The 20936-nt window shown below is 46.1% G+C and overlaps 1 pseudogene; it reads left to right on the top strand.

Annotated features, from left to right (window-relative positions):
- Positions 1–5703: 5703 nt before the first annotated feature.
- Positions 5704–20936, top strand: part of LOC144505372 (NACHT, LRR and PYD domains-containing protein 3-like) — a 37521-nt pseudogene continuing 22288 nt past the window's right edge.

The raw sequence follows: 20936 nt of genomic DNA, 5'->3' as shown, positions 1-20936 counted from the left end.
TATCTACCCCGTCCCCCGTATCCTACCAGGGCGAAGTGTGTATCTATGGTTGTAATTTCTCGGGTGCAGTTCTGTGTCCAGTTAAAACCACATTCTGCTGCCCCTCCTTTTCTCAGTGGGTCAGGAGAGATGTTGATCTCTCCCCGCTGTTTGCACCCTGCGAGAGAGACAGTGGAAATTATACCATGCCTGGAGATGGCTGTGGTTTCGGTTATGTGGTAGCGGAGGGAGTCATTGCCCCGAGCAACACCAATAGATATAGATAGGCTGGAAAATTGGGCGGAGAGGTGGCAGATGGAGTTTAATCCGGATAAATGCGAAGTGATGCATTTGGAAGAAATAATGTAGGGAGGAGTTATGCAATAAATGGCAGAGACATCAGGAGTATAGAAACACAGAGGGACCTAGGTGTGCAAGTCCACAAATCCTTGAAGGTGGCAACACAGGTGGAGAAGGTGGTGAAGAAGGCATATGGTATGCTTGCCTTTATAGGACGGGGTATAGAGGATAAAAGCTGGAGTCTGATGATGCAGCTGTATAGAACGCTGGTGAGGCCACATTTGGAGTACTGCGTCCAGTTCTGGTCGCCGCACTACCAGAAGGACGTGGAGGCGTTAGAGAGAGTGCAGAGAAGGTTTACCAGGATGTTGCCTGGTATGGAGGGTCTTAGCTATGAGGAGAGATTGGGTAGACTGGGGTTGTTCTCCTTGGAAAGACGGAGAATGAGGGGAGATCTAATAGAGGTGTACAAGATTATGAAGGATATAGATAGGGTGAACAGTGGGAGGCTTTTTCCCAGGTCGGAGGTGACGATCACGAGGGGTCACGTGCTCAAGCTGAGAGGGGCGAAGTATAACTCGGATATCAGAGGGACGTTTTTTACACAGAGGGTGGTGGGGGCCTCGAATGCGCTGCCAGCTAGGGTGGTGGAGGCAGGCACGCTGACATCGTTTAAGACTTACCTGGATAGTCACATAAGCAGCCTGGGAATGGAGGGATACACACGATTGGTCCAGTTGGACCAAGGAGCGGCACAGGCTTGGAGGGCCGAAGGGCCTGTTTCCTGTGCTGTACTGTTCTTTGTTCTTTGTTCTTTGTTCAATGTTTTCAATACGAAAGATCGGGAATGGCCCAGCGTCCTGTGGGACTGTTGGAACCAACAGAACCATTCCTATCCCGGTGTCCTCACTAACCTCGCAGTCGGGGATCACTGGAAACACCCGTGTCATCCCTTTCAGGGTCCTGACATCCAGCACCCTCTTCTGATCTGCGAGTTGCGCTAGCTGGGCGCTGTCAATCCAGTCGGGCACCAGCCCCCTGTGTACCTGGTCCAGATTGTGTCGTACTTGTGCTACCATCCACTGACCATAGGCATGGCATAGCTGTCCCTGTTATACCCGGACAGTGTCCTCCCTCTCCCTGTCTATGAGATGGTTAATGGTCCGGGCGTGCGCTTCTCGTACTGCAATCCCATCTAATTGGATGTGGCGCCCGCTTCCCCGAGAAAGGTTTGCTCAGCCTGTTGGTCTAGCGACCGCCGTCAGATGTTCTTCATCACCCCTTTTAGTTCCTCAATTTTGTTGTTAAGGCCCTGGACGTCCACTGTGTTAACCAGTGGAGTTAACCACTGTGGATCCTGTGTTTAACTCCGTGAATATATCATTGACAATGTCCCTTTATTCCTGTGTTTCCCCTGTAACGTGTAGCCCCCATTGAGTCAATGGCCCGTTTTATGGTCTCCCTTCCCAACATTCGGTACAAGTTTTGTGTCTGCTCCGAGCAATACTCTGGCACCTGAATTCCTGAAATATCAATCAGGACAGGTACGACCTCATGTTTCACATTATCATATACAATCTCCCCCTCGTTCCACAACACCAGTCCTCCCTCCGGTCCTTTGCTTTGCAAGGGACAGGGTAAGATTTCGGGTGTTATAGTCCTGGGGGCCCGCGTTGGAAGCGGCGCGAAGCATACATACAGTGAGACTGCGGGAGCCTCAACAAGTCCGTAATAGCCGCAAATGTCCATGTCCGGCTTTAAAATGTCCTGTGGTAGTGTAACCAGTGGGTTGTCGGGGAGGGCGCAGATGGTCCCGAAAGTGCAGTCGTTTCTGTTCCGAAGGTCCCGTCCTTCAATGCATGTTCGGAGTCCTTCTAAGGTGCAAGTGAAGCAGATCTCGGTGATGCCCGGGTAAATTGTAGCCATGAATTAAAATAAACTCTACTGTCCATAGGGTTTGGTTCAGCTGGCACGCACAGTGCCTCGGATGTGTTGAAGGTTACCCCGTAGAATCCCGGGTAGATGGGGTATTTTTTGGGTGCAATACCCGTCAGGAAGGTCGCCGTGAGGATCATCCTGCAAGTGGTCCACATGGTCCTGGAGAGGGGGTTGGGGGAGGGTATATAAAACCTGGTTGCCACCAGACGTTCGATTGATATCAAATGACTAACTTAATCTATTTATCTATTCATGTTTATATACCTATATACATATATACCTCCGTGCCACGGTTGGCGCACAAATCCTTTGTGCCAAAAATGAAAGTAGATATTCCGACCTCCGCTGTATGGACAAAGATGGTCAGGGGCCAATACGTGGAGTGGTCGGGGCATCCCTGTCTTTACAGTCAGTCTGTCCTGTCTCTTTCCCGTGGTGGCAGGATTTTAATTGTGACCAATGTTTCCAGAGGCCCTTTCCCTTATCATCGACACAGGCACATGTGTCGCTGGTATGGATCATCTCGTGTGGTCCTATCCATTTTGGTGCAAACCCGGGTCGGTCTGGGGCAGCCCGAATTAAAACTTTATCCCCTACTTGGGAGAGGGTGGTGGTGTGACTGACATTTTGATCTCCAGCCTGGTCTCTAATGGCTTGCTGGTCTCTGGCTGCGTGGTGCAAATCTCGGAGCTGTAAGTCTCGTTGCTGTACATATCTCTTGATTTTGTCCCGAAGGGGTGCTGTTTCTTCCCCCCCCCCCCCCCCCCCCGCCCACGGCAATGTTTTCTGGGAGTCGCATTGCCCTCCCGGTCATTATCTCAAACGGGGTGAGCCCTACGGTACGACCTGGGATGGCCCGTAGGGGCATCAAAATACAAGGAAGGCTATCTACCCACCCCTGACCTGTCTCTACGATGGATTTGACTATCGCATTTTTGAGAGTGCGGTTCATCCACTCTACCATTCCAGCACTTTGAGGGTGGTATGGCATGTGGTATTGCTGTCGGATTCCTCGTGCTTTGCAAGCGTGCTTCATCACCTTGCCTGTAAAGTGTGTCCCCTGGTCGGAGTCCAATTGCAGCGGGACTCCCCACCTTGGTATTATTTGATATGCCAGGATGCGGGCTACAGTGATCGCCCCGCAATGCCGAGTTGGAAAGGCTTCTCCCCATCGGGTGAACTGGTATGAGGACTAGGCAGTTTTCTTCCCGCGGCTGGTGGTGAGGGGGCCGATGAAGTTAATTTGGAGCTTTTCCCAAGGTCCCTTTGGTCTGGGTTGGTGAGCTAATTTAACTTTCAGGGGCCGATCGGGGTTTGGTCGTGTTTTGAGGGCGTTCTCTCCCTCCTTGGGAACTTCTTGCTCCGACAGCCTGACTCACTGTGTCCAAATTTGCCGCAATTGCGGCATGAATGGGAGGGACGGTGCGCCCGAGCTCGGCAATCTTTTTTATAATGGCCAGTTTCCCCACACCTGTCGCGGCTCCCTCTGTCGGTTCCCAGGGCGGATACCCCTACCCTGGCGCTTTGGATCTTCCTTTGTTGGTTGTCTACAGTAATGACCCAGTTCTCTAGCTCAGCAAAAGTGTTAACGTTCACCAGTCCGGTTTTTAGAACTGCTTGGTGTACTGAGCTCAGCCCGTCCCGATATAACGGGAGGAACGCGGGGTTCTGCCTATCTGCATCGGGCATTCCCCCATGCGCCATAAAAGCGTCGATTTTTCGTCGCCCGTACTCCTGGGCTCCTTCCTCCTTTCCCTGCACTACCCCTACGATTGCGTTCCAGCTCACGGGGATTCGCCCCATGGTTTGGGTGATATCATTTTTAAAATCCGCCAGAGCTTGGTCTTGCTCTCGGCGGTTCTCGTTCAGGTTCGCGCACCAGGTCCCGTTCTGGTGTTCTAGCTGGAGCCGGGTCCAATAATTCTCTGGCATTTTGGCTCTTACGAGCCCTGCTATGTCCCAATTGTGTCGATTTTGACACATTTACATCTCCTTGAGCTTTTGCCAGAAGATTGCGGTGCTTTGTCTGGGCTGGAGGGTCGGGAGTTTGTCTAGTGGTTTCATTGTGTCTCCCGGGGTAAGAGATACAAAGGTCATTTTTATCCAAGCCTGGGCAGTTCGCCCTCGCCCGTCTCCCCCTTGCCCCCCGGGGACGCATTCAATTTTGATGGGAACTGTCATGGCGCTCTGGGGTGGAGTGTTAGCGGTCAATGGGATGTTCCCCCCGGTCGGGCATAGTGGACCTGTTTCGTCCACTAGACATTCCCGGTCGGAACACTCCTCACTCGGAGGTTCGCGTGAGAATTCGGACAGAGCTGGCAGCACGGGGTTAGCGACCATCACAGCGGCGTGTTGTCCCTGTGTGGTTTGCTCCTGATTGTCTTGTACGTAACTGTGAACTCGCCCTGCAAGGGTGACATGGGCCTTTAATATTAGGATCCAGGCCTTATCGTCCTTGTTCCTTTTCTCTTTTGCCCACCACTCTCGCTGAGTTCCAAGCGGGTCGTGGGGCTTCCACCCTGCCTTCATCATGTTTTTAATTAGGTTCTTTTTTTCATCTGCTCGATAGCGGGTGAAGGACCCTTCTGGTCCCCATTCGAGGTGGTATCATTGCTATCCATGTCGGGTCTCTTAACTAGGACCAGTGGTATACTAATCCTGGCTCTGGTGCTTTTCACGGATACTTGTGTGGGTATCTCTGATTGGGTTACCGATTTTGTGTTCCCACTGTCAGTACGTTAAAACCTTCAGTGGCAACACGCAGAGCCCGGCCTGCGTGTAGCGGGGAGATTACCGCTCTCAGAGGCAGGTGAGCTCTGTACAGCCTCTCCGCAGGGGCCGCAGCATACGGAGAGACTATCGACTACTGGGGCCGGGGCCGGGGCCGCTTCACCTCACCAATTCTTAGCGCTAAGTCGACTCTCAGGGGCCCGCCGTTTCCTTATCTCCGAGGGAGCCACCCTCACCTGGGTGCGGACAGAAGTGTAGTTGACCGCGGGTCAGAGTCTCCCCGGCGTGTAGTAGTTTTTTTGCGCTACCAGAGGTCTCCTGCTTGTAGTGTTCGAGGCACTCACAGAGGCTCCAGACTTAGTAACGCCCGGACATGTACCAAATTCCTCGTGGAATTTGCCCCCCCGGCCGAATCTTTCGCGCCTGCAGATGTCCTCCCGACTTGCAGCGCCCGGACGTGTACCGAACTCCGCGGAGTCCGATCCCAGTGGCCCTAACCTTGGACGTCCTCCTCGGCTTTATAACTACCAGTATGTTTTTTGTCGGGTTCCCAATGGGCAGTCGGTTTGTGGTCGGTTTCGTTGTCGGGAGTCAGCGTAATGCAAAAACAACACAATCAATCACAGTTCGCGACTCGATCGCCCGCCCAAACAGGAACTTAACCACTACTTTACCGCTGTACAGCTATCGAACGGACTCTGTTTTCAGGTTCAGATCCCGGCAGCCGTGAAACGCCGCTCAGACACTAGGACGCGAATGGCACGCGGATTTAATAAAATGAGTAAAGATTCTCACCCAGTGCCACGGGACGGCGTTCCAGCGACGGTCGCGATCCCGGACGAGCCCTCAATTGTTCGCGCGAGTGGGCGAACACGACCACTTCGGACTCAGAGCCAGGTTCAACAGCGGTACAGCTTTATTAACGTCAACGGAGGTGCAATCAGGACATACAAACTGCACTCTCCCGAAAGCACTCTGAAAGCCTGCCGCAATGGGCTACAGTTATACTCGAACTTTGACACGTTGTATGATTCAAATGTTAATGTTTTGTTTACAGTATTTGATTCTGACCATTCTGTTTGATGTTTTAAGTACAATATCAATGTTTAGGCATGGTAATCTTTTCTGTCCGATGGGTTTATCAATGGACTAGAATCTCCCCGGGGTTTCTTGAACAATGGGTGTTTGGCTGATCTCAGGAAGTCTTTTGAGGCGAAGAAGGCTTCCTGATATCACTTGATTAGGTCAGTGGTGCTGATTTGATTGGATGAGTTTCCTTTGGTGCCACCCTGTCTGGCCCCTTTTGTGTGTTAGACCTCGTTTGCATTTTAAAAGCATGCCTTTGCCTGTTTGTCTGGATCTGTCCCTTTTAATCTTTAATGGAGGGGTTCTGACTGCAGTTTGGCCTGTTTCATATTATATACGTAACTTCATAAATTTGTTGTCCGCTAACACTGCTCACTGTCCCACGTCCTAAACACCCTTTCAGGTGAAGCAATGCTTCACATGCACTTCCTTCAATCTGATCTACTGCATTTGCTGCTCCCAATGCAGTCAACTCTGTATCGGAGATGCCAAACTTAGACTGGGTGATTGCTTTGCTGAACACCTTTGGTCCATCTGCAAGCAGGACCCAGACCTTCCTGTTGCTTGCCACTTCAACACACCACCCTGCTGTCCTGCCCACATGTTCGTCCTTGGCCTTTTGCAATGTTCCAGTGAACCCAATGCAGACTGGAGGAACAGCACCTCACCTGCCGATTGGGCACTTGACTGCCTTCTGGACTGAGCATTTATTTCAACAAATTCAGAGGATGAACTCCCTCCTCCACCTTCACCCGATTTGCATTTATTTTATTCTATTTCATTTCATCTCATTCTTTCATTTTATCATCCTTTTTGTAACTTCTATTTTCCACTACGCCATTCCAGCTATCCTCCTTTCCACACCCTCCCACCCTGCCCCCTTTCAGTACAACTGCCATATTCCTCAGGCACTCCTTTAACGATCTGTTCTGCCATTCTCACATTTTGATCACTTAATGGACACTCTTAGTGCCTTCTGTATCCTCATTTACATTCCCTTTGTCCAAATCCACACTCCCCCCTCCCCAGTAGTATAATTTTCTGCTAAGCTTCTTTGCTCTTATCTCTGACATAGGGTCATCGAGACTCAAAACGGTGGCTCTCTTCTCTCCCCACAGATGCTGTCAGACCTGCTGAGATTTTCCAGGGTTTTCTGTTTTTGTTTCAGATTCCAGGATCCAAAATTTTGCTTTTATCAAAGACAATCTGCTGAAGGTAAGATACAACACTGGAACTCAGCCATAATAATCAGTCATTCCCTCTTCCATTTACCATTTCCGCTATAGATTAACATGGTTACACAAATTGATCAACTCGTACATCTCCTGTTGTATAAGCCAGATTCTTGTGGTTTAGTAATAAGATGTCTATAGTAAGGACAGGTTGGAAAGTATTCCCCTTCAGAGGGAAAATACCACTTTTGTAAAATCTCCATGGTAAGTAATGATTAGAATTAAGTGAGAATTTTAAATTTGTTTTGGAAATTTTAAATGAGGTTTAGAAGATATGGATGTTAATTTCCACACAAACTGCAAGTGAAACTGAATTAAATGTATTTATTCATTGAGATAGAATTGAGAAGTGTTTACTATGTTAATACAACTAATACTAATGTTCTAATTTAAGATGTTCAACAGAAACACAAGGAGACACTCCGGGTACAAACTGAAACACTGAGAGTGAACACGATCCTAATAAAGGAGAAGGTTAAGATTTTCCAGCTCTTTGATCGATACTCTGAGCGAACTGTCATTTCTACTGTTCGAGATCGGACACTTGTAGAACATGAACTGCTGGCAAGAGGCCCAGACCAGGAAGAGTGGAGAAAGAAACATCTCCGGAAAGAACTGGAAACAATCCAAACTGATCAATTGTTCCAGAGCAGTTTTTCCTGGGAAAAATCCAAATCTGGGAGTTCAGCTGCAGTGAGTGGAGTCGCAGGGATTGGAAAAACAACAATAGTACAAAAGATTGTTTATGACTGGGCCACTGGGAAAATATATCCACACTTCAATTTGTTTTCAGTTTTAAATTCCGTGATTTGAACACAATTAACTGTAGAATAAATCTGAGGAATCTGATATTGGATCAGTATCCTTACTTTGGGAATGTTCTGGGAGAGCTCCGGAAAAACCCAGAGGGATTGCTGTTTATATTCGATGGTCTGGATGAATTCAAGGACAAGATCAATTTTACGGACAATCGGAGAAATACAGAACCTGAGTCCATGTGTACAGATCCTGAAATCCAGTGTGAAGTGTCTGACATTGTGTCCAGTTTAATACAGCACAAGCTGCTCCCAGGATGTCCCGTGCTTGTGATCAGCCGCCCCATTGCATTACATTTATTGGAAAAGGCCGAGATCAGTGTCTGGGCTGAAATCCTGGGATTTGTTGATGATGAACGGAGGGAATATTTCAAAAGGTTTTTGAAGATCAGGCAGTGGCAGCAGTTGTTTTCAAATACTTGGAGGAGAATGAGATCCTGTACACCATGTGCTACAACCCTTCCTACTGCTGGATCCTCGGTCTGTCATTGGGCCCCTTCTTCACACAACAAAACAGGAAACAGCAGCAAGGTCCCAAGACCATCACCCAACTGTATTCCTACTATATTTACAACATTCTGAAAAAGCATGGCCGAGGGATTGAAAATCCCCGTGATATGTTACTGAAGCTTGGTGAGATGGCCTTCACAGGAATCTCCGAGAAGAAGATTGTGTTTCGAAATGGGGATTTGATCAAGTACAATCTGCAACCTTCCCAGTTCCTGTCTGGGTTCCTGATGGAACTTTTGGAGAGAGATGATTCTGCCCAGAGTGTGGTTTATACATTCCCACACATCACCATCCAGGAATTTGTAGCTGCACTTGCACAATTCCTGACTCCAGATCCCGAGGACATCCAAAAACTTCTCAGAGAAGCCCACAGCCAGGAAGATGGGAGATTTGAGATATCACTCCGTTTTGTTGCTGGTCTCTCCTCCCACAGTCAATTTGGCCCCTGGAAGAGTTTCTGGGTCGATTTCTTAATCAGACAACCTGGCGAGTGATTGACTGGGTGAAGGAGAATGTTACAGGGCAGATTGGAAGCACAGAGTGTGTGGCTGGTAAAAGGAACCTTCTGAACACATTCCACTACCTGTTTGAATCTCAGAATAAAGCACTGGCTCAGGCCACCGTGGGATCTGTGAAAATACTCACATTTAGTCAATTGAGACTGACCCCGATTGACTGTGCGATCCTGTCTCATGTCATTGGACTCTGTGATACAATAAAACTCCTTGATCTAAGTGGCTGCCTCATTCAGTGTGAAGGACTCCAGCGGTTGGTACCTATTCTGCACAAATGCCAGGAGTTGAGGTATCCACTTGTTTGGTCCCAAAGCTGATTATATCCATTGTTAGGAAATAATTTATTATCTTATAGAAGGAAAGACCCTTCCAATTCGAGCAAAGTCGGAAAAAAGTTTACAAAATAAGACACGTAAAATTTTTAGGTGGAAATTGAAGAATTATGTCTTAACTAGCATTGGTTATTTGTTTTACTTAGCGTTGACTCAGTTTGACCATGAAATAGAGATGGAAAGAAACTATGGGGTGGAATCTCTGGTGTCTCATGCCCTGCTACTGCTGCCAGCGTGAACAGAGAATTATGCACTCAGCCATATCTCCATTCATGGCAGTGGGACTGGAGAATCCCAGGCATGGGCACGGTCGGAGAATTCCAGCCTATATCTGTGTACAAGAAAATGAGAATAATTGATATTCTAAGCATACTAAATACCAGTGCAGACATAAGTAATTCAATAAAAACTATTAATTTTTTAACTGCAAACTATACAGATTGAGAGGAAATTCCCTCAAAGTATAACAATAGCTATACGTGCAGAAAATGTAGAGCCATTTTAATGAGGAAAAAAGTGGTAGACACCCTTCCCCTGTAAACTAGGAGAACAGGGAGTTTGTACCGGGATAGAATAAACTTTTCTTGTTAGATGAAATCCAGGCGGCTGGATTTTACATCAGCCGTTAGTACAGTTTCACAATATAACTCACCCTGATTGTAAATCTCCAGACAGAATAGACACAGATGTGTGTCTTCATTGTTGAAGACCTCACAGCACTGGTCACAATCGTTGTGTCCCTTGAGCAACTTCACTTCTACCTCCTCAAGACATGGACATTGGTAATATTTCCAACTGGCAGTCATGGAAAACCCCTTGCCAGGGTTGTCAGCAATTTAATTTAATGATACTCAGGGATTGCAAGGACAGAGGACATCGAGTTACATAGAAACATAGAAAACTACAGCACAAAACAGGCCCTTCGGCCCCACAAGTTGTGCCGAACATATCCCTACCTTTTAGGCTTACCTATAACCCTCCATCCTATTAAGTCCCATGTACTCATCCAGGAGTCTCTTAAAAGACCCTATTGAGTTTGCCTCCACCAGCACTGACGGCAGCCGATTCCACTCGCCCGCCACACTCTGTGTGAAAGAATTCCCCCGAACATCTACCCTGTACCTACCCCCCAGCACCTTAAACCTCTGTCCTCTCGTAGCAGCCATTTCCACCCTGGGAAAATGCCTCTAAGAGTCCACCCAATCTATGCCTCTCAAGATCTTATACACCGCTATTAGGACTCCTCTCATCCTACGTCTCTCCAAGGAGAAAACTCCGAGCTCCCTCAGCCTATCCCCATAAGGCATGCCACTCAATCCAGGCAACATCCTTGTAAATCGCCTCTGCACCCTTTCAATCTTTTCCACATCCTTCCTGTAACGAGGCGACCAGAACTGAGCACAGTACTCCAAGTGAGTTCTTCCATGATCGATGGGTTCTGCCTGATACAGGGCATCATCAGTTGCACCCTTCGGCCATCAAGGCATTCAATGACTGGTTAGCGAGCTCCATCAAAATGAAGGAAGGACTTCCAAAATCTCCATAGCCAACCTTTTTTCGAAAAGAAAAACTTCCTCCCTGTGTGCACACACTTTCTTCATTGCTGCCATGATATCTTCAATCTCCGAAGTATGTGTCCGAGAGGATGTCGGATACCCCGTGGAGCAATGTTACTGATCCCTCTGTGGGAGCCCCAGAAAGAGGCACGGTGATGATAGAACCAAGAACACTTGCTCATTGGACAGCCATTGAACTGGCCATCGGGCATCTGGAGTGCCTGGGCCAATCGGGTGGTGACTCTCAATCCCCTATGGCAAGAGCCTGTCATTGCGGTAGTTTGCTGTAGAGAGGTGTGGATCTTGAGGTCAACGGGACACTTGAGGACACAGTTCACTGGAGGAAAAGCAGGCTGGGCGAGAAGAGGAGGTGAACTGCAATGATCCTTGTAATAACTTCAAGGGTTGGCTCCACCGTTAGCTTACAAAACACAACAATTTATTACAACTATTTACAGAGTGCTTTAAATGGTATTTCCATCCTCCCGTTTGGGGTCCAACTGCTCGACAAGTTCCAAAATATTCCAGCCTGTTCCTAACTCCATCCCTGATTAGATTAGTGTGTCACATGACTCTTTCCTCAGTGACTGCCCCTTAATGGAGATAGCCCCTTAATGAGATAACGAGTACATTCCTCGCCCTTTAAGTCGCTTATTACACTTTGGAATTACTAAATTACCCAATTGCCAAAATAGTAATGATAATTAACATTTTTAACAACTCAGTCTGTCCAGTGACGACTTCTCCCTCAGAGAGCAAAGTAGCTCAAGTGACTGAGGTTCTTCTGTTGAGGTAGTTACTGTTGGCCTTACTTCACGAGGACTTGCCCCTTGTACCAACATTTCATCTTCCTCTGTTTCCGGTGGGGGGGGGGGGGGGAGGTGGGGGGTGTGAGGGGGGGGGGAATAACACTTGCCTGGCTGATCTGACAATTTCCTCCTTGGGCAGCCTGCAATACTTCCTGCTGGCCCAATTGGATCAGATTGGAACACTGGCTCTTGGGAAGGTTCTCGCCCATGCAAGTGGCCTACATGCTTCTTTGAATTTTTGTCTTGTACTTGAACCTCAGAGGACAGTGACCCTGTTCTGGCCACAACATCTCCTCGAACCCAATTTGGCCCTTTACCAAATTCATCACAATCACTGGATCCTCTATCTCGAATGCTCTTGCCTTTTTAACAAATCGTGGTTCTTCTGGCTTGTCTCCACCCTCCTTGCTAAATTTAGGAACACCAGGCTTAACTTAGTCATCAACCAATGACCCATCAGCAGATCAGCTGGAGAGACTCCTTGGTCATGTGCTTGGTGCTTCTATATGATAGCAGGAGCCTCGTCAACTTGGTGTTTAAGGATGCAGATGGTTGCTTTTTCAGCCAGCCTAGAAAGTCTGAACTGCTCTCTCAGCCAGTCAATTGGACTAGGAATGATATGGTGCTGTTCTGATGCATTTTATTCCATAAAAAGTCATAACGTCTGAAATTCATCATCAGTAAAATCTGTTCCATCGTCCAAAACGAGCACCTCTAGTACCCATGGACGATGAAACTGTGGCATAAGCAGTTGTGGACCTCATCTCGAACACCTCCATCCACTTTGGGTATCAGCGAACAACAAAAACATTGTGCCTATCAATGGTCCCACATATTCAACGTGGAAACTGGCCATTCCCATGGGTGTAACAGCTTCAGCAGATAACCTCTGCTGAAATTGACACTGATCGCAGTGCTTTATCACTCTCTCAATTGTAGCGCTGATGCCAGGCCACCACACATAGCTTCTCGATAAGTTCTTCATTTTAGGCACACCTGAATGGGCACTATATACCCCTCCAGTAATAACACTCTTTCTCGTCCAGGGACGACCACTCTCGAACCCCAGAGGACGATACCATCCTCACAACTAAGCTCGTCTTTCCTGCTTGCTAAGCTTCATTTACACCTGAAGTGTTCTCATTCTACCATCCATACAATAGCATCTGTGTCACCTTCAACAACAATGGTTTTCTGTTAATCCAGTGCACAATCTGTTGAGCCGACACTGGCAAGGTGTCTAGAAAACTGATGGCCATTCTTATTTCTACTGGTAGTGTGAGGGGTGCCCCTGTCTGTAGCAAAGGAATACAACTGAAGACATCGGCATTCACTATTTGTGTCCCCGGCCGCTCAAACAATATACTCATAAACTGACAAATGTCCAATGCTGTATCCAGGTTGAAGCTATTGGTAGAATCACCTTATTTTCCTTGAATGAACCCAGAAGTGGTTTGTGGTCTATCACTAAAGTGAAATATCTCCTGTATAGAAATTGATGGAACTTTTTTTGATGCCACAGGTGACAGCTAGACCCTCTCTCGATTTGTGAATAGTTATTCTCTGCATCTGTAAGGGTTCTCGAAACATGTCCAACAAGTCTCTCCGAACCACTAACCATTCTGTGGCATAAAACTGCCCAACAGCATATAGGGTTGCATCACGCTAGTATTATCTTCTTGGGGGTGGGGGAAGCGGTCAAAGTACACCAGAAAACACAATGACTGCGACACCTGCTTGATCTGTTTGAATGCCTCTTTTTGTGATGCCTGCCAGACCCATTTCTGGCATTTCTTTCACAAAGCATATAGTGGAGCTAACACCGTTGACAGATTTGGGAGGAACCACCCATAATCGTCAACCATCCCCAGAAAGGAGTTGAGTTCTGAGATATTCTTAGAGGTCAGTACCTCCTTGATTGTTTTTGCTTTGTCCTCCATAGGGTGCAACGCCTGTGCATCCACCCAATAACCCAGTAAGCCACCTCATTAGCCTGGCAGGTACACTTGTCTCTCTTGGGGTGCACTCCTGTTTCCTTCATTCTCCTTAATACTTCTTCCCAATTTGACAAGTGTTCTTCTGTAGGCCCTCTTACAAATGCCATCCAAGTACATGATGACACCCCACGAGCCTTGCAGTAAACTCTCCAGGGTTCTTTAGCACACGCTGATGAAACTCCAACGGGCAAGAATGTGCACTGATCCGGCCCCTTATTGATGTTTATGGTCACATATTTCCTCAAGGACATTGTCCAGCTCCAGCTGCTGGTAGTCATGATTATTGACTAACTTCGTAAACATTTAACCTCCAACTAGTTTTCCATATAGATCTTAGATTTTGGGGATGGGGAACTTATCCAGCTTTGTGGCTTGGTTCAGTCAGCTTGTAATCCCCACCGATGTAAATGGTTTTATCCAGCTTCACTACTGGTAGAATGGGTGCTGCCCATTCTGCAAATCACACTGTTTGAACGATGGCCTTTCAGCATTTTCAATTCCATTTTGACCTTCTCTAATAATGCAAACGGCACAGGTCGAGCTCTGAAAAATCTTGGGATGCCTTCCGGGCTCACAAGTATTCTCACCTTTTATTACTTTTGCTGGAAAACATCTTGTTACTTGTGATCTTCTTTGATGCTAAAAAATTCTAGTCAATTTAATTCGATCTCTTGGAGCCAGTCACACCTCACTGAACTCAGTCTCTGATTAGTCCCCTTGCCTAAAAACAGTTGAGTTGATTGCTATAGATGGCTCACGAGAGTCATCATTGTACCTATTATATTTATCATCTCCCCCATATGCCATCAGCCTGGTTCCTGTATTTAACCACAGGGAGTGGACCCCTTCTTAAAGGTACTGGTGGATCTGATCCCCCACCACTGTGGCTGAGGCCTCAGTGTCCACTTCCATCCATAACGCCCTTCCGTTTTCCAAAAACATCAGTGATTGGGGCCACTGTGCCCATTTTTATACTATTGACAGACAACGCCTTCCGCTGTGCCTTCGGACCATCTTTCATATGGTATACTGGAACTGTACTGTTTGATTTACTAATGCTAAACAAGCTTTGCTTATACATGCACTTATGTCTCAAATGTCCTTTTCTCCTGCACCTAAAGCATTGAGGTTCCGTAAATCTGCATACATCTAGCGGTTGGCTTCCACCACATCTGCAATGCTCTAACTCTACCCTGGGCTGTAAGTTTTATCTTCTATACCTTCTAGCTCTTCTTGTTCCAATATTCATTTCCAAGCTTGGTCCAGCGCTTCAATCTTGTTGGAACTGCTGCTTGTGGTTTTCCACCATAACTCGTGGGCTGTGCTGCTTGGAGTACTTTGTAACTCCTGGACACCCTTCTCCACTCCATGGTTAAAGAAATCTGCAACGTATTTTTAAATAGACTTCTGATTTTGCCAGAGGCTTCTTTTGTATGTGTTCATCGTTAACGCCACATAATAAACAACCTCTTAGCACAGCATTTAACGTAGTCCTAAAATTACAATTCTCCATAATCTTCTTTAGCTTGGCCGCAAATGTTGCAATGGTCTCCCCTGGGGATCTCCCAGTTGAATTAAACTTGTAACGCTGTTAAGATTACTGGCGCTTTAGGGTGGTAATGTCCTTTGTAACTCTAAAACTGCCAATGATTTGCTATCAGAAGCATCGAGGGATGGAAAACCTCAAATCAGACTATGTCTGTGTCCCACACTCAGTTAACAACATTACTCTCTGCTTTTCCTCCCCTTCTGTTGGCTTTGCATGGAAAAATAATAAGCAATCCACATACTGTACCCAATTTTCATAAGAATAATTGAGCCGCTCTAATTTTCCAAAAAGGAGCATTTTGAGTAATCTGTTCCTTGCGGCTGGTTTTTACTTCATTGCTAATTTGATAACGTCAAGGTAAAGGCAGATTGCTGTGAATGCTGGAATCTGAAACAAAAACAGAGAATGCTAGAAAATTTCAGCAGGTCTGACAGCATCTGTGGAGAAAGAACAGTAGAGAACAGAGCTAACGGTTTGAGTTTGGGTGGCTCTTCGTCAGAGCTGAGAACTGAAAATAGGATGAGATTCATATTGTTGTCGTGGGTGGAGCAGTAAAGGCTGGATAGAGGGCCAGCGATATGGAGGCTAGGGAGAGATTGAAAGGAATGTGGTGAACAAATAGACAGAGTAGTCTATTCAAGTGAAGCAGCTTTTGTTGTGCATCTCCCCCAATCTAGTCTGTTGCATTTGCTGTTCCCAATGTGGTCTACTCTACTTGGAGAGACTAAACGCAAACTGCAGAACACCTTTGGTCCGTCCCCAAGCTGGACCCAGAACTACCTGTCACTTGCCATTTTTACACCATCCTGCTGTCATGTCCATCCTTGGCCTACTGTAATGCTCCAGTGAAGTCCAATGCAAACGGGAGGAACAGGACCTCATCTTCCGATTAGACATGTTACAGCCTTCTGGACTTAACATTGAGTTCAACAACTTCAGAATATGAAATCTCTTCTCCACCTTCACCCCATTTTTATTCCCATCATTTATATTCGCTTCTTCCATTGATTCATTTTTCTATCCTTTTTATCCCACTTTCCATCTTTTTTCCCACCCACCCCATCTCACCATGGCCACTTGTTCCCTGCTCCAGGTTGTTCTTTGATACACCACTCACTTTTGTTCTGCCATTAATGCACTCTGATCTCTTCATGTGCCACTGTCAGCACCTTTCTTAACTATGATCATCACTATCTACATTCCCTTTTTCTTTTTTCCTCCGACATGTTTGTCAATCTTACCCTAGCCTCCACCTATTGCTGGCCCTCTATCCAGCCCCAAAGCCACCTTGCAACAGTCAAAATCTCATCCTACCTTATAATAAGTTGTTTTCTCCCTCTACCCTAGCTATGACGATAACAGTACATTATGCAGACTCTCCTTACTTCTCCCCTATGTACTCTACGAATGGTATGCGTTGTCTGTATAGCGCACAAGAAGCAACACTTTTCATTGCATACCAATACATGTTACAATAATAAATCAAATCAAATATAACCTACTCCCAGTTCTCTTAGCTCTGTTGAAGGGTCATCCAGAGTCAAAACATCAGCTCCGTCCTCTCTGCAGATATGCTGTCAGACCTGCTGAGAGTTTCCAGTATTTTCTGTTGTTGTAATAACTTCAAGGATTGGTTTCATCAGTTAGCTTATAAAATACAACCATTTATCATAACTATGAACAATTATTTACAAAGTGCATTAAATTGTATTTTCATATGGAGCTCCATGTTTTAACTGCTGGGCAAGTCCCAACACGTCCCAGCCAATTCTCAACTCAGTTCCTAATTCGACTCGTTGGTCACATAACTCCTCCTCACTGACCCTTCAAGGGGCTAGCCCCTTAAAGGGAATGGCTGCTACAACCCTGAACAAGGTAGAGTCCCTGCTCCTCAATGTGCTGGCCTCCTCCCAATGCCTTTGGGAAGAGGAGCCTCTTGTCTCCCTAATGACCTCGAGTTTAGCATTGCTGAAGCAAGGGGATGTCGTGCCACAGATGACAGGCCTCTGGCTTCCCTGTGACATCTCTGTTCCCTCTGGTGCTGATGAGGCTTTGACACAAAATGCAGATCTCTCCTTCAGGCCACCAGCATAGATGGTAGTCACGTGAGTCCAAATGTGTCCACATTTCATCTGACCCACCTCCACTGGTTTTAAGTGAACAGGAAACCCATCTCAATAACAACTAATGGCATCCCCACACAAACATCCAAATTAACCGATAACAGGGTTCTGACCCGAAAATAACCGGGCATCTGTCTCTCGCCTCCATGGGGAAACTTCAGCCCATTCAATATGTTTCTCACTCTCTGTTTAGACTGAGTTGCAATAATCTGGGAGATTCAGGAGTGAAACGACGGTGTACAGCACTGAAGAATCCAGTTTGTAAAATACAGAAACTGAGGTAAACACCAAATTGTTCAAAATTGTGTTTATAACTCGACTTCTAACATTATTTTTGATATAAATAATATTGTCATTAATTACACTGGGTGTAATTTTCCCATAATTTGTCAGTGTCAGACTCTGGCTGAAAACCTGTGTGTATTTCTCCAGATGCACTGTCAGGTTTTCAGACCAGATCAAGCCACTCTTGACAAAAAGAAAATCAGGAGTTTAGTTTATACCGGCAGTCTGCCAGGGTGGGGCTTAATGCAGCAAGCCAGGCTGGCTCCACAGAGATCAGGGTGCCACCTTTAAATGGTACCCCAACCTGCACAAAGATAACTCCCTCCACCATGAAGGTATCGGGCGCTCTCCCCCCTGCCCACTACAAAAGTATTGGGGAATCTCTCTTCCTCTTACTGCCCGTCACAAACACAGTGGCGGAATCACAGGTGGCCCCCTATCCTCGTCACTGTCAGGTATCACAATCACTGCCAAGTTCCGCCCACTTTAAAGGCAATGGCCCTTTCCCCTCATTAACCTGCTCTCCACCACACATAATGGAAACCCCGATCCAACCTGTGCCAGGGGGCAGTCATGTATCTGTCCCCCTGGGGGCAATACATTGGCACCCGCAATGGGATTCCCTCAACTCTTTCCCATCTTTGGAAAGTTGTGAACTCACCGACATGACACTACTTCAGCGAATATTCAATATTGTGTGAGGGGTAATCATGTAGCAGGTAGGCCTGTGAATATTATGAAAATTAATTAAAACGTTTTTAATGATGGGCACTTCATTACAACATTAGGGAGGGGTGGAGAAATTCCAGAAGAGAGATTGCGCCGTTGAAAGTCTGGCTTCCGTACTCTCATAAGATTGTGCATCTGTGTCTCCATTTACATTCGGGGTAAATACGGACATAAAATCATCCCTCATATGTACAGTATTAGGTGTATCAATAATAGTATGAATATTAAACAGTGAGAATGTTAATTGACTTGAAAGGAATGCAAGCCAGGGAAAAGCACATTTGCTGGTGGTTGTAGAAACACCTGATATTGAAATCTCTTGAAGTAGGTGCAAATCACGGGCAACCAATGCAATACTGCCTATTTTTAACGTTTTGCATGTCCAATTTCACTCCTGTTATACTTCATTCAGATTTCCATTGTTTTCTGTTTCTGACCTTCAGGCTGGATAATAACGTTCTCTCAAATTCATGTGCTGACTTTCTTACCTCCACCTTATGTACAAACCAATCATTGACGAACCTGAAGCTGAGTAACAATAAACCGGGAGATTCAGGAGTGAAAAGACTGTCTGCATCTCTGAGGAATCCGGACTGTAAAATACAGAAATTGGAGTAAGTATCAGATTGTGTTCATAATAACTGGGCCGGTATGCCCCTTACTGTCCCTAGATTTGTAGGTTCAGTGGATTAGCGGGGTAAATCCATGGGGTTATGGGGGTGGGTGCTGAGTAAGATGTTCTGTCAGAGTCGGTGTAGATTCGATGGGTTGAATGGCTTCTTTCTGCACTATAGCGATGCTATTTCTTATTTTAAATTATTATTAGTGACTGTCATTATTAATCACTACACCTACTCATTACTATATTAGGGTCATTTATGTGCATTTCGAAGGATCTTGAGAGGCAGATTGTACAAAATGTTCAGTTGACAACTCAAACGATTATAAGGTGTTCATTCAGATTTTTGAAGAATGAGCAGTCTGCTTGTTAATCAATGTGTTAGGTAACTCGTGCGGTATTCATCCATCTTCCCTGGTCAATTTTGCATCTGCAAAAGGCAGTTGCCTGTGTAAGGGACTGAGAAAAATGGGGGTTTGTGGGGAAGACATTTACAAGTGTTCTTTGTCCTTTGTGGCTTTCAGTGTCCTGTTTGCTGAACAGGATGCTGTTTGTTGAGTGATGTGGGCTGGGCCAATCGGATTGCTCTGGGGGCAGGGAGGAAAAAACGGCGCCAGGAAGTGAAGCAGCTGCAGAGCAGAGGAGGGAGTGTGCAGAAGAGGGAGAGCCACGTTTTTGGAGAGGAGCTTTTCAGAGGCAGTAAAAACTCAGTTCGAAGTGAACATTTCTCAGGTAGAACTGCTTGGTTTTTCATGACTGCCGAGGAGGACAGCCTTCAGCGCACTGGACCTGCGTTACTTCACAGACAGCTCACGGCACCTCTGCCTCGTGTGCTTGCTCCATCATCTTCCCTCTCGTAGACCCGTCTGGACTGTGTGTGTGTCGGGGTTAAGTGAGTACTATCAGACAGGAATGGTAACAGAAGTGGGTTGCCGAGGACATGCTTTTTCTTCAGATGTGCACCAACAGATGGGCCCCAACGTTTAAAATTCAAAGTGCTTGGTGATATTTTGAACATTTCTCAGGTTGAAACTGTTAATTGGAAGATCTTCAGTTTGGGATTCTTTACTTGTTTATATCTGCTAATTATATTTGTTCTTAACTTTTTTTTGTTATACCGTTTACCTAGTTGTTCCGAACCTTTTCTCATGAGCTTTTTCTCAATACCATTTTTGGAGGCACCACGCTAAACATACTCAAATCCTTTTCATGCAAGCCTGTACTGGCATTTATGGGTAAACAGGAAATTTAGCCAGCCCAACATCAACTGCTAGGAATTCAGGATCCTGTAAGTCAACTAGTTAAATAGTAGCCTCATTTAGTGACCAGCAGGGGGTTACACCTGCCCTTGCACATGTTAATATACAATATTGCAGGATTGATTATTTTGCCTTGTGCTAATCACTACTAACCCTACTAACCAATTAATACAAGATAGGTGCCTAAAACGTCAGGGTGTTCACCTGCCCGTTGTCGATCTCTTGAGCTCAAGGTTATTTTTTAGCTTCCCTCATGCTAGGAGCTATATGTTAGCCTTTAACTGACATTTATATGGGTAAATATCCTATCGACTTAGAAATGTCAGCCTGAATCAGACCTTGACATTTCGAGGGAGTTTTCCCATGTTTATTTCCAGAGAGGGAAATAAACTAGTTTCTCTGCTCAAGTGGGCTAATGCTATGTCTACCAATTTTATAGGAATGTAAGAAAACACAACTGTTAGCAGAAAGGGTGTTTGCAGCACACTCATAAAATTTTGCGTGCCATTATGTCATCTCGTTACACAAACATGTTTTCTTAAAACTTTCTCATATCCATTTTATTGCTCATTT

This window comes from Mustelus asterias, chromosome 16, assembly GCF_964213995.1.
Source record: "Mustelus asterias chromosome 16, sMusAst1.hap1.1, whole genome shotgun sequence".
Taxonomy (NCBI): Eukaryota; Metazoa; Chordata; class Chondrichthyes; order Carcharhiniformes; family Triakidae; genus Mustelus; species Mustelus asterias.
This window is presented reverse-complemented; position numbering and strand designations above follow the sequence as displayed.